Source organism: Ursus arctos, unplaced genomic scaffold, assembly GCF_023065955.2.
Source record: "Ursus arctos isolate Adak ecotype North America unplaced genomic scaffold, UrsArc2.0 scaffold_11, whole genome shotgun sequence".
NCBI lineage: Eukaryota > Metazoa > Chordata > Mammalia > Carnivora > Ursidae > Ursus > Ursus arctos.
Window position 1 is genome coordinate 39,886,900 of NW_026622775.1, and position 15,046 is coordinate 39,901,945.

Sequence of the window (15,046 nt, forward strand, 5' to 3'; positions counted from 1 at the left end):
AACAGAAAAGACATGAAGAGGCCTGTCCCGTTCTTGGATATAAAGGTGACAGTTCTCCTTAAATTAATGTGTGTGTTTGATGTAGTTTCAGTGAAAATTATAGCAGGATTTTTTTTTTTTTTTTTGTGGGTGTTACTAAACAAGCTTATTCTATGTTCACATGAAAAAATAAGCACGAATAGCTAGGACAGTTCTGAAAAAGACATTAAAACATATTGTAAGGTGGGGCGCCTAGGTGGCTCAGTTGGTTAAGCGTCCAACTCTTGGTCTTAGCTCAGGTCTTGATCTCAGGGTGGTGAGTTCAAGCCCCGAGAACCTACTTAAAAACAAAACAAAACAAAACACATTGTAAGTCTACAATAATTGAAACACTGGTATTATAAAATACCGTATTTAGCATATGATAAAGATGGCCTTTCAGATTAATTGGGGAAAGATGCTATGTTCAATAAATAGTAGTGGGATAAGCAGGTAGTCATCGGGGGTGAAAAAGCTATTCAGAGCAGTACCTCAAATGTTAAGCCAAAAGCTATGTAAAACAAATTAAAAAAAAAAGTTCTGGAAGACAGCATGAGAAATTTTATCATCTTTGAGTACATAGGGCCTTTCTATGTAAGACAGAAAACTGAAAAGCCATAAAGGATTGAAAACTTGATCATATTACCACCCCCCCAAAAAAAAACTAACTGAAAAAATCATGCATAAGGAAAGTCAGAGAACAAGAAAATTGGGAAAAATGTTTGCTTTTCATATCACAAAGGGGGACTAATTTTTCTAATAAAGAGCTCCTACAAATCCGTAAGAAAAAGTCCAGCCTTTCAGTAGACAAATGGACAAAGGAATCAAATAGTCTTCTCGAAGGGAAATGACAGTGGCTTCTACACATATGAGAAGATGCTTAATCCACTCATTAAAGGAGATGTGTGTGTGACAACTCTGTGGAAGTATCATTTACCACTATTAGATGGAATTATAACCTACACTGTAGAGAGTGTGAATGCAACACAGTGGCCTCTTCAGTGGGCCATTTGGCAAAAGCCTGTATCCTTTGAGTAGGAACTTCGGTTCTAAAAATTTATCCTAGATGTGAATACGTTCTCCGAGATATACTATATATTCGTGTGTACTATGAATGTATCTTACATGTACATACATATTACATGCATGAGAAAACGATTTATGTACAAGATAATTATTGTAGGAGAGTTTATAATGGTTAAAGATCGGAAACAGCCGAAATACTCATCCTTGGCACCTGCATACATTGTTACATCTGTAGGTTAGAAACCATGCAGTCATAAAAAATACCAGTGACTTTCTTTATGTATTGTTTTGCAAAAATTGCCAGTATATGTTTGGTGAAAAATGTAAGGTATAGAACAGTGTATATGTTTATTTGTGTTAAGGTGTTTTGTTTGTTTATGAATAGATGCAGCCTTTGGGGAGTGTAATTTGAATTTGAATATACCCCTACCCCTTCTCCAAAAAAATTGCATTTAGCACAATGTCTTGCGCTTATTAGCACTTAATACACATTGTTGATGGTGGTGATTTTCATTATAGTTACAGGGTTCCTTTATCTCATGAGTTGATTTTTGACAGTTGGGTCTGGAAGAGGAAGCCCATCTTGCTATAAATGTTGCCTACTGAGGGTCATACTCATGTTGTTCATCAAAAATGCTGTATGTGCTTCCTGCAGTATGTTTCTTGGAGGGTGTCAGTACAAGCTCTGCAAACCAAAGATGTCAAATAAAGTTGGGGAGTGTTGCATTACAACTAAGCAGGCTTCTTTCCTGCAGGTTTTCTTAGAGCTTAATACGCATAGCATAATATGCTTTGTGAATATTCAAGAGGGATATTTAGAATGCCATTTATTTGAATGCGGAACTTGAAACGTCAATGGTTACTACTTTTTTTTTTTCTTTAAGAAACGTCTTTTGCGTAGTTGTCACTTTAGGAAACAGCACTTCAATACTTGGATTTTGGTTTTGTTCACCTTCATTATTCATTTTAATAAACTTGTAGTTTTGATTCATTTCCAAGATGCCTGTCATCTCTCCCTGCCTGCTTTTCCTCTTCGGTGATACGCTGCAACTCACTAATTTGTTTCCAGGTTGAGACCTGCCCGAAGTCATCCAACTTACGCTGGGTTTCTGGGGTAAAGAGTCGACTCTATAAAACTAATGCAAAATCTCAGGGATTGATTGAATGGAAATTGAAAATTGAAGCTTGATTTGATTCAGCTTTTCCCAAAGCTTTAAAAGTTTTGCTGTTTGGGGAAAGGAATAAAATCAACTTAATGGGTAGAATAGTTGAGGAATTGTGAGCTTAACGTGAAGAAGGTAGCATCACTGTGGGTCAGAAGATAGGGGATCTCCACTGTCTTCACATTTTCCAGCTGGTCACTCTTCAGTAGGGCCCTTAGCCTCTTGGGTTTCATTTTAATCATTATGAAATTCAGGGATTGCGTTTAAGTGCATCTATTTTAAGGCTGTTGTTATATGCTTAATGGAATCAGTGAAGATTGTAGGACCATGTAGAATATTTTCTTCTACGTTACAGTTTCCACATGTGAATACAATCTATCTCAGGTCAGCTCTTTTGGAGAATGAAATTACTCAATAATTAGCTCATAGTCAGTTGCATGTGTTTGAATGAACTTGTTGAACTTTTTGAGACTTCTGTTTTGATTGATTGATTTAATTACCCTGCAGGAAAGCACTTGATTGTAACAGAGGTCAATTAATATAGTGCTCTGGATAAATCCACACCTCCTGTGTAAACCCCCACATCTGTTTTACTGATTATAGGGAGAAATTTATGATGTGGATATTAATTATCCTCCCCCCCGCATGTTCATTTGATGGTTTTGCTGTGCTTTTTGTGTATTCCTGTCTATTAGCAGGTTTCTGAACTCAGCACAGCAGAGGTCTAAATTCATTGAATTTATGCCATCTGGAAGTGAGGTTTAAATTTTGTTCTTTTGTTGAAATTAGGAATGTGACATAGCTGTTACACAGAAGGAGTGTGAGCCTGAATTTGATTTTATTATATGGAGGTAGGACATTTTGTTAGAAGAATCTTGCCCGAGCAGAGATTTGAGTGTGACTGAGTTGTTAACTGCCAACTACCCCCCCATCCCCCACTTTTAAGCAGGAGAAATATTTTGTTTTTAAGTGAGATGACAACCAAGAGAGTTATCAAGACCCAGTGAATTTTAAAAGAGTCCTTTCAATTTACCTGAGTTCTGTTTAACCCTGCTTTCCATGTCATTCTGTGCATTGCTGTCAAAGGACTCCGCTTCCTTTGAAGTCCCAAAGTGTTGCTGTCGGGGAATCATGATGGTAAAATGGAAGTGGTTCTTATTAAAGCCCTTACCGATACACAGCGATGCCTTATTACCTAAGTAAAAGCATATGTGTGAGTGCCTAAAAATGTTGAGTGTAAGAGGAGGATTTATGATAATGGACACTAAGATGGGAGAAGTATTTCTCATGAATTAGAGATGCCCTTTCATAATTCAGCAGTCACAGAATGAAGAAAGGCTCGAAATCACCTGAAAAGCATCTGGAAGCAATGTGTAATTCTTAAGAGGCAGTAGAAGAGCCTGTATCTCTCCAGTACATGATGATAAAACTGTTCACATGGGATTATGGAAAAAGTAGCATTCTGTTCCTTGTAAAACCTCTTGTGATTAAATGCCCGAGATTTGATAATGAATTTAACTGTGATGTCCCAGATGCTTAATAAATGATTAATTGATTAGATTGAAGAAGGCAGATTTGAAGGTACTGAAGGATTTTTTTTTTTTTTTTGAGAAAGAGAGATTGTGCTCCCCAGCCAGGGGGAGGGGCAGAGGGAGAGGGAGTGAGAGAAAATCTTAAACAGGCTTCATGCCCAGTTTGGAGCCTGACGTGGCGCTGATCTCACGACCCTGAAATCATGACCCCAGCCCCAATTAAGAGTTGGATGCTCAAGCACTGAGCCACCCATGCACCCCGAAATTTTGGTATTTTTAAACAACAAAAATTCAACTGAATAAATTTGAAGATCAAATTGGCCTTATTTCAACTGATTTATGAATTGGGCAGGATCCCATCTAGCAACAGAAAGGAGCTTCACAGAGCTATAGAAGAAGAAAGATTTTTAAAGGCAGAAAGGGGGCAGAAAAAGGAAATTATTAGCAAAAAATGCATTGTTTCAAGCAAGGTTGTCTTTCTAAGGGAGATGGAAGGGGTCTATTAGATGGATTATCTTGCTAGTGCTGTTCAGCTAATTCCATGTTGGCTGGTTAAAGGTTACATTCCTGGGGGGATGGTGGGTGGTTGAAATCCAGTTAGGTTAGGTATTGAGTCTTGGTTTGCTGACATAGGATTTAGCACAAGTGACTCCATTTTGGACCTGCTGTCTTCTTTTTAGGGATATGAAGAATTTGTTTATTTGCATGTAAAATGTTGCCTTTTATTCTTCATGTCTGTTATTCATTCTTCTTGTGCCTGGTCTCTACCATCACTGTGCCCAGTTTTAAAGGTTTAGGTCACATTGAGGTCGCCCTACCTTGACCCCCCCCCCCCATTTTTTTTTCCCTTTCATGAAACATTTGTTACAAGAAAGGGTATTACATTCTAAGCCTTTGAGGCATCTGTAGGTCAAACACACACACACACACACACACACACACACACACACTCACTCCCCCACCCACAATCTCTGACAGTGACTTCTAGGAAGCCATCTTTTAATATATTGGTCTGTTGCAGAAAAATTATTGCATTAATGAGTGGCTCATCCTTGTTACACAGAGATTTTGAAAAGATGTATTTGTTATACTAGACTCTGACTTGAATCACTCACCTTAACCCATCTAAGTTGGGGAAATAGTTTTTCTAATACCTAGAACTATATTGAAACAAATTTCATCTTATTTCTTGCTTTTGCATAAGTAGTTGTGATCATATGTAATTACAGCGTTGTACTCTGCTTTTTTTTATATGATAAATGGCATTTTCCATTTTATTATAAACTCATAAAAGTTTTTGATGGCTGACAAAATCATGTCTAAGTAAATTATGTTACGTCAAATTTACTTAACACTTTCCCAGTTATTGGGCATTTAAATGGTTTCCATGCTTTAAATTTAAGTGTGTATGTATGTGTGTGTGTGTGTGTATATATATATATATTTTTTTTCATTTTAATTCCATTATAGCTATCATACAGTGTTATATTAGTTTCAGGTATACAATGTAGTGATTCAACATGTCCATATAACACTGGCTGCTCATCAGGACAAGTGCCCTCCTTAATCCCCATTGGTGTGGTTTGAAGTGGTCGTGGGGGCACCTGGGTGGCTCAGTCGGCTGAGTGTCCGACTCTTGGTTTCCACGCAGGTCGTGATCTTGGGATCTTAGGATCAGGCCCCACGTCGACTCCAAGCTCAGCAGGGGGAATTTGCTTGGGATTCTCCCTCTCCTTGTCCCTTTGCCCCTCCCCTCGCTCTCTCTCTCTAAAATAAATGAATCAATCTTTAAAAAAAATGAAATGGTGGGGTTCATAGCCAACAGCCAAGAAAGAATTCTTTAGACATCTCTGGTGCAAAAGGTAGTTTTATTAAAGCATTGAGAGGACTTTTTGCTTATAATTTCCTTTATGAGAAAGGTAAGTGCAGTCTGAGGAGAACCCACTCGGTACACCACAAATGGTAGTGAAGGAGACGAGAGGCAAACTAGAGACTCTTAGACTGGGTTTTGTAGTTTATTAATGGTTGCAGGACATTTTTTTGTTCCTTTCTATAGATCTTGGAAGTCGTCTTCTGGGAGTTTCCAGCAGTGCCGAGTGTTGGAGAAATCTTTTCTGTCCCTTGGATACAGTGAAGAGAACAAATACAGCTCAGCAGTAGGCTACTGAAGACAGCAATCGTAGGTAATGTCTTATTACTATTGATACGAGTTTAGTAATTCCAACAACATGCTTTAAAAAAGCCTGTTTGAGCTCACACGTCCACGTCCATATTATATTGTTCAAAACAGTTTTTTTGAGAGGCTGTCCTCTACCCAAAACATCAGAATTTATTTATTTACTTTTTGCAATGGCGTCTTGATCCTCTGGTGGTATTCTCTGTGGTGGCAAATCTCAACCCTGTCGGGGTGTATTTGGGAAGTTGTCTAAACTCCTTTAGTGCTAGGGTGATGAATCTGGGGGGCTCTCATTTTGATCAACAACCAGAAGGTGCGATAATATAGTGAAAACCATTTCCTTTCTGTAATTTGTGTGTTTGAAGGCTTACAGACTGTATTGAAAGTTAATTCTAAGAAGAGGTGACTCTAGGTTTCAAACAATGGTAGTGTTGTTAAAATAAGCGATAGGGTTTGTAAGCTTACAGAGAAGCATGTGCTATTTATTTGACTATGTAAATGTTGGTATTCTTTCTTATTAAAATCAATCAATCAATCTGTCAGCATTGTAGAAAGGGCTCCTGTGCTGATGAGGTTAAACAAGATGAGATCTAAACTTCCTTATAAGGTATACCCCTGAGCCAGTGTAATTTGCATCTTACTGGTGGTGTGTTTTGCATTGTTACTCCAAGTGTTATTAGAGTGCTTGTTAAAAATACACATTAAAAATTCAAATTATTAGGTCCCTATCTAGCAAGTCAGAATCAGAATGGGAGTGGGAAGGGTTTGGGAATCTGCATTTTATGAGAGCGTTTGAAACCCCCAGTGCAGTAAGGTCATATTTCTGTCCCATCTTTGTATTTTTGTATGTAAAGGTGTTGCATCGTTATTTCCTTGATTTTTGCATTAAATAAAACAGCACAGGGATATGTTCTCAAGTAGCTTATTATTAGATCAAGTTGAGAATGTAATTGAATTAAAACTGTACTTTAACTTTATGTCTAAATTCAAAATGGATATATTTTTTTCCTTAGATGCAAATGGATAAATCTGTTTTTCACATCTAGATGCCAAACACTAACTTTTATGAAACATCTGCTCTTCAGATTTGCTAGTAAGTTGTACCTCAGGTTTCTTACTCAAACGTGGGTGGTCAAGAGGAGTGGATAAGCATTGGAGGCCCCTGGAGTCTGTGCTACACTCACTCAGCATCCAGCCCAGTGTCCCCCCCCCCCCCTTTTTAAAGATGTATAGATTTTTTATTTTACAGAGAGAGCGTGTGCACATGTGGAGGGAGCGGGGGGGGGGGCGGGGAGGAGGGGGAGATGGAGAGAGAGAATCTCAAGCACACTCCCCACTGGGCACAGAGCCCGACCCCCCCTGGGGGCTTGTTGTAGGTCTTGATCTCATGACCCCAAGAACGTGACCTGAGCCAAAATCAAGAGTTGGATGCTCAACTGATTGAACCACCCAGGGGCCCCAGCCCAGCATTTTTCAGTAAATACTGTGAGGAAAGTTTTGCTGTGTAATTTATGGTTCAAACAGAAAGAATACTGCGATTTTGTGAAGCTCTTTGAACCCCTCAAATGAAAGGGAGTATTAATGTGAAATGAAATAGTAGCCTTTGATAACAAAGTTATTTTCATTACCATGCACATTCTTTAGTAATGGTTTGTGTAAATTTATTAATTTTTGGGAATACAAGCCTTGTGTATAAAGTGTTATTTTTTAGGTATTTTCAAGTGTGCAGATTATACCTTTGCTTTAATAGATATGTACAACTATAACATTCTGTGCATGTTAATATTGAGAGATAATATACTTTATGTAAACTAAAAATGTGACTATAGATTTTTAAGTAAAGGCTATTAACTTGAGATGCTTCTTAAAATATTTATTAGTATGAAGTATTCTATTAAGTTTATACTTAAAAATGGTGTTAAATTGCACAAGGTAAAATTTACCGTTTTAACCATTTTTAAGTATATAGTTCAGTATTATCAAGTATATTCACAGTGTTGTGCAACCAGTCTCCAGAATGTTTTCATCTTGCAAAACTGAAACTGTACTGAACAACAACTCCCCATTTCCCCCTTCCCTCAGCCCCTGGCAACCATCATTCTACTTTCTGTCTCTGTGGATTTAACTGTTCTAGATCCCTCATGTATGTGGACTCCTGCAGTATCTGTCTTTTTGTTACCGGCTTGTTGCACTTAGAATTACATTTGTCCATGTTGTAGCGTGTGTCAGCATTTTCCTCACTTTTTAAGGCTGAATACTATTCCAACACATTTTCTTTATCTCATTTTGTTGATGGACTTTCGAGTTGCTTCAACTTTTTGGCTGTGGCAAATAATGCTGCCTGTACATCATAATAAATATGGTGTATAAATACGTTTGCGTTCCCGCTTTCCGTTATTTTGGCTGTGTATATCTAGAAGTGGAATTGCTGGGTCAAATGGTACTTCCATGTTTGACTTTTTGAAGCCCTGTCTCTCCTCATCTTCACCAACACTGGGTTTTTGTTGTTGTTGTTGTTGTTTTGTTTTGTTTTTTTTTTGATAGCAGCCATCCTGACGGGTATGAATGAGGTGGTATCTTGCGGTTTTGATTTTCATTTCCCTAATTATTAGCGATGTTAAAGATTTTTCATGTGCTTGTTGGCCATATGTGTACCTTTTTAGAAGAAATATTTAGTCAAGTCCTTTGTACATTTTTTAATCGGGTCATATGTCTTTTTGTTGTTAATTTGTAGTTTTTTTTTTTTTAGCATATTCTGATGTTAGCCCTTTATCATATACATGGCTCGCACCTATTTTCTCCCTTTTTGTGGGCTGCCCTTTCACTCTGTCCTTTGATGCACCGAAGTTTTAAAATTTGACATAGTTCAATATGTCTATTTTCACTTTTGTTGCCTGTGCAAATCAATGTCATGAATCTTTCCCCCTGTGTTTTCTCCTAAGAGATTTATAGTTTTAGCTGTTATTTTAGGTCTTTGATCCATTTTGAGTTAATTTTTGTAAATGGTGTAAAGTAAGGGTCCAACTTCGTTCCTTTGTGTGTGAGTATCTGGTTTCCCAACACTCCTTGTTGAAGCCAACTTTATACTTTTTTATTTTAAAGATTTTATTTATTTTAGAGAGAGAGCGAGCAGGTGAGCATGGGGGGGGGGGAGATGCAGAAGCAGACTCCCCACTGAGCAGGGAGCCCAACACGGGGCTTGATCCCAGGACCCTGAGATCATGGCCTGAGCCGAAGGCAGATGCGCCCCAGCGAAGTTTATACTTTTAAAGACAGTTTAGGTAAAGGAAAAGAAAAGCAGAAGATCATAAATGGCTGTGTTGTATCTACATAGGAATTTCCAGAAAGTCCTCTGTTTGTAATTGGGAAGGTATTTCAGAAACAAAAGGGTATTGCATAGATTTGAAGCCCACTTTATCCCAAGACTTAATAAATGTAGGTTGGCATAGAGCCTGTGTTTAAATTTTATGTTTGTTAATTGGTGGGCAGTGACTTCTTATATTTGGGCTTTCATTATGGTAAACTCTGAGTTTTGGTGTTTAGGTATGGGGGTGTGTGGTGTGTCTGTGACCTGTTAGAGTTAACTCTGGCCAATGAAGGGTCCTCTAATGTTTTAGGGAGCTTTAGTTTCAACTAAACACAAACAGAAACAAACTTTTCATGGTAACGACTAACCAGTAATGAATCCTGGGGGAAAACCTTTAGCCAGCTCAAACCATTCACCTGTCTGTGTAGCAGAAGTTATTCGGAACCTATTTTTGCCTCTTGGCTGTAAAAAGCAGTATGTGTGTTGACAGAATGATATTTACACTGGTTTTGAAAAGGTCAAAAACCAGATATTGTACCCTTAGAAGTGAGGTTATTTTTGGGAGGTGAGGAGGGTATTGGGCACCGAGTGGGAAAGATGTAAAATCAAGTATATGTGACTGGGAGGAGAGCCTGGGCAAGGGGAAACAGCTTAGGTGGGTGTAGGCATCACACGGATAACAAAAGGATCGAACCCTGAGGTGTATTACTTTCTTCGGAGGAAACGATTGCAGATACTAAAGGTAGCACAGCAAGTACCACAAATGGAAAATGGGTTTGAAAGGAGTTGGAGACGATGTGATAGAAATTGTGTCTGATGGGCCTGAGGAGATGCTGTCAGTGGAATTCATCTGGTACGGATTTTGGATGTGTTCTCAGAACGGCGAGACAAATAGCAGGCAGATCGAGGCAATTACAGATATCCTGAGCTGTTGAGAGAATTACGTATTTGAATATAGTATTTCAGGGTTAAGGCTTGTCTGCATGAGAAAAGAGTAGCAGTTAGAGTAGCGCTAGAATGCTGTCTTTCTGAGGTAATACCGGATGTCTGAGTCATGCAGGATTGGGGCGGTGAGTGAAGAATGTTTCTCTGTGGCTCCCATGGCTTTGTGTGGGACCAGTGGGAAACCATTTTCAAAAGTGGTTTTGAATAAAAAAAAAATCTTCAGGATTGGTTTGGGGCTAGATTTCCTGAGTAACTAAAACAGAAAGATACTTAAGATGACTTCTGACAGATAATCAGACCAGCTATCTGATGTTATCATTCTGAAATGTCTTCATTCTGCATGTACCTTTTCATAATTTATAGATTTTAAAATCATGATCTATCTTTACTTTCTTTTGTGGATTTGGTCTTTTTATTTATTCAACTATTTTTGTTTCTTCACATGTTCCATGACCCTTGTAATTTCATTCTAGCTTAGTTTGGATCTTCTCTGTATGTGTCTTGCAATTTACCAGAATGGCTTAGAATAAATGTATGTAATTTATGTTTGGTCATGTTTTCTATTTCATTTCAACATCATTCCTGAAACACATTGGTTTTTCTCGGTCTTTAAGGGTTCAGGGCTGCATTAAATTGATGTACACGGAGAAAAGTCTCTAATGACTCTGTTGCAGACCAGAGGTTGTCAAAGCGTGGTCCCCAGGTGAGCAGCAGCTGCCTCACCTGGACACTTGTTAGACATGTAAATTCTTGGGTTGAATCAGAAACTCTGAAGGTAAATATCTGAGAACTCAAATATTTATATTTAACAAAACCTCCTGATGATTCTGATGCATATTAAAGTTTGAGAATTGCTCTAGACGCTCTCATTAGCTATGTGCTGTTGTCCAAGCCATTCACAGTCTTAAGCCCTTGGTCCCCTGATCGGGTAAATCAAGGGTTCTCAAATATTAGTGTGCACATGAATTATCTGGTGAGCTTATTTTAAAAATTTCAGAAAGCAGTAAAATTTTTCTAACCTCATACCCTGAGGTGCTGATTCAGTAGGTCTTGGATGACCCCATGATCTGCTTTTTAGCAAGTTCTCGTATCTGCGATCTGAACCAGTGGATGTCTATGAGTTTCCTTCACTTCCTAAAGTGATATGATTTAAAATGGCTTTTTTTGGGGGGGTGTTCAGTAATTGAAAGCTTGGGGGCCAGAACTTTTTTTTTTTTTTTTTTTTTTTAAGATTTTATATATTTATTTGAGAGAGCGAGTGAGCACGGTAGCATGAACGGGGGAAGGGGCAGAGGGAAAGGGAGAAGCAGATTCCTTGCTGATCAGGGAGCCTGATGACATGAGACTCAATCCCAGGACGCTGAGATTATGACCTGAGCCAAAGGCAGATGCTTAACCCACTGAGCCACCCTGGCGCCCTCGCCAGAACTTTACTTGTGAAATGCAGTTTGGATTATTTTTCATTGAAAAATACGTTCTGACTTCTTTCCTTGAAAAATCTTACTCTTTCTTGCCTACTTAGATTACGCTATGAGATTTTTCGAGGCTTATCCTCATTGGTAAGGCAGTTTGCTCACTGAAAGAGCTTTCTCACTCCTGTAAACATGGAGATTTTATTATGTGGTTCTTCTAGGTAATTTATAAAAATAATAAATAAACTTTAAACACTGGCCATCAGGGATTACTGCATTTTATTGAGATCTTTTTGTCCCTACCCCTTATTTCTAATCTCTGAGTTTATTCCCTGTGTGTGATACATTCCCGTCATCTGACTTTTGAAGGAGTTCAGATCAAGCCTCCCTAAAATGTGCCACTTTGGCATGTGGATTACTTTGAGCTGAATTCAGTCAAGGCCCAAAAGACTCAGGAAGAGCTTTTACCTCCCCCTTGGCTGCCTAAGAGAATTTATATAGAGGGCTTGGTCTAGGAAGAGAACTATCACGGGAGATAACTACAAGGGTATGGTCTAGGTGTGGTAAGCTGGGGGGGAGGCCTGGAGATCAAGTTCCTTTCTGTGTCCTACTGTCTCTGCATGGCATGGAAAACATTTGTTTACCAAACATGAGCTCTTCCCATCTTTCTATAAATTGTCTTTCTCCCCTTCAGAGTCTAAGACTTCCAGCCCCTTCTCCTTAGCTCAGGATGGTATATAAGCCTCAATTGGCCAACTGACTGTAGGTCACATATTTTATGGGGCTTCTGAATGTATGTAATGAAATTTGTTTTTCTCCTGTTAATCGGTCTTGCATCAATTTAATTATTAGACCAGCCAAAAGGACCTAGAAGGGTAGAGGAAAAATTTCTGTTTCCCTCCAGTGCCATTCATATTTTTGTTTCTTCCATTTTTATGGTACAACCTTGTTAGAATTATTTTTTGTGAGTCTTCCTCTTGTCTCAGTGGCTGGTCCTTCTCAGTCTTTTTTCCTTTGTTCTTTGAGTATCGGTGTTCCCTAGGGACTGTGAATTCTTTCCTTTCCTCCACATCTCACTCATATGCTCTCTCCTCAGGGCCCACTTCTGCGTGCCCACCAGGCCTTGCTCAAATGTCCCCTTTATACCACCCTTTCCAGAGTAGAACCTGGCTCTCAGAACTCCCCTCTTGGCTTTAGTCCCGTACAGTCAGCTGCCTGCTCGACATCCCACGGGCAGATCAGGTTAAAATATCCAAAATGGAGCTCCTCTTTCTACGCCCTTGAAATCTGTGCCTCCTCTCATGGTCCCTGTCTTGGTGAATGGCATCACCATCAGCCTTAATGTAGCTAACAGTTATCTAGCATTTCCTACATGCCAGGCATTGTTCTAAGGACTTTCTGTAACTCTCACAAAATCCTTTGAGGTAGATTCTATTGTTATTCCCATTAAGGAATGTGGGAACCCAAGCACGGGGGCTTAAGTAGCTTCCCCAAGGTCACAGAACTGTTAATTGGTGGAGATGGAATCCCAGAGCATGTGGTCTTCATCCTTGTGCTCTGCTGCCTTCCTCTCAGTAGCCCAGCCATCTAGGATGACCCTTTGCTTCCCCCTCTTTCCCCCTGCGTGTCTGCTCAGTCCTCTGGAGCCCGCTTACAAAATCTCTCTCAGAAGCACACATCCACTTCTCTGTTTTCTGTTGTAAGTATTCTGGTCCTGGCCTCCATCATCTCTCACCCCTGCTCTCATATATTATAACCCGTGTCCTCTTTCCATCCTTTTCTTTATATTATTGCCCGAGTATTATTCTTCCTTGTAGTCATCTGGTTATGACACTCTCTGCACTCACCAGCCTAACCTCTCCATGGTCAGTCAGCTAGTGTTGGGTGAATCGTCTTCTACTCCACTTCACTGTTGAGTAAGCCCCACCAGTCCTGAGGAAAGGATGTTCCAGACATTTGATGAATCTCACTGTAGGGCAGAAAGCTGGAAAGGTGCGGGTAGTATCTGGGTGGTATCTGACATATTGAAAGTTAGAGAATAAAAGACAAATGATATCTCTGTTTTTGCCTCTCTCGGTCCTTAATTTCTCTTTATAGCAATACACGAACAATAAAAAACTCAGAGGCTCGTCTGGCACAGAAAGGGTTGGCGTCGGTAATTTGGGCAGTTCCTAGGCAGAGGGCTCTCTCCGTTTCCACTCCAGTTCTGTGCTCTAGCATAGTAGACTGTTTGCACTCCCTACAGTATGTCATGTTCCCTCTTCTTCTTCTGGGCCTTTGCATATGCCCTTCCCTTCACCTGGAATACTCTTCCCTCACTGCCTCATTTGCCTGGTTAACACTACCATTTCCATTTTCAGGTCTCAACTTAAATTTCAGATCACCTGGAAAGCCACCTCTGATGCCATTATCTTTCAATAATTTGGGTTAAATGCTTTTTATTATCTGCTCCCGTAGCATACCATTCTTTCCCTACCATGTGCCTCATCAAACTGTGCTTTAATTGTCTGTTCAGTTGCTTCTTTTAGATGGTAAGATATATTATTTATTTCTGTGTTTCCACTGCCCAGTATAGTTCTTCAGTAGATATTGATTATATGAAAGAGTAAACAAGTATTTAAATGAGCTAATTGATTTCTGCCAATTCCATCTGCATCTTACCTTTTAAAAATAACTCTAGAAGTTGATATATCAGTTAGGGTTGGGTTCACCCATAAGTAAGTACCAGAATCAATGCCTCAGACAAATTAGGGAATTATTTTTCTTCCACATAAAATAAGTCTAGCCCTAGGCTATCCAGGCTCAGTAGAGTGGTTTCTTGATTATGAGGGACCCAGGTCTGTCTGTCTTTCTGTTTCACTCTCTTGGGTGTGATCCTTGCCTCTATGTTCCCATCTGGTATCAGAAGTCTAGCCATCTCTAGGTCCTCATTCTAGGAAAGAAGAGAAAGGTCAAAATGCAAGAGGGAGCTTGCAGCAGTCTGCCTTTTGTTCCCACCCCTTGGTGAGGGGCTTTCCTGAAAGGCCTTCCACGGATTTACCCTTATACTCATTGGTCAGATGGTATCACGGTATCACCTCTGGCTGCAAGGGAAGCTAGGAGATGCAGTTTTTGCCTTAGATGTTGGCTGCTTACTATAAAATTGGGATTCTGTTAATAGGAAAGGTGGGAAGGGGTGCCTTGTGGCTCAGTGAGTTAAGCATTGGACTCTTGATTTCAGCTCAGGTCATATCTCAGGGTTGTGAGACTGAGCCCTGCGTGGGGCTCCTCACTCAGTGCAGTGCCTGCTTGTCCCTCTCCCTCCTCCTCTATCCATTCCCCTCTGCCCCTCTCCTGCGTGTGTGCACTCTGTCTCTCTCTCTCAAATAAATAAATAAGATCTTTAAAAAAATAAGGAAGGAGAGAATCAGCAGTCTTTTGGAATATTTTGTGAGGCTTAATTACAGGTATGTAAAACAAATCTAAAC

The 15,046-nt window shown here is 39.5% G+C and overlaps 1 protein-coding gene across 8 annotated transcripts in view; it reads left to right on the forward strand.

Annotated features, from left to right (window-relative positions):
• FHIP1A (FHF complex subunit HOOK interacting protein 1A) overlaps positions 1 to 15,046 on the forward strand; it is a 241,752-nt gene that overhangs the window by 59,840 nt on the left and 166,866 nt on the right. For 3 of the 8 annotated variants that reach the window (XM_057310119.1, XM_026499468.4, XM_048212383.2), the window contains exons 2-3: positions 5,796 to 5,922; positions 6,929 to 7,008. The gene's annotated coding sequence lies outside the window, so the exon portion shown is untranslated. The remainder of the gene's footprint in view (positions 1 to 5,795; positions 5,923 to 6,928; positions 7,009 to 15,046) is intronic. The other 5 variants (XM_026499469.4, XM_044384358.3, XM_044384361.3 and 2 more) reach the window with 3 other exon arrangements.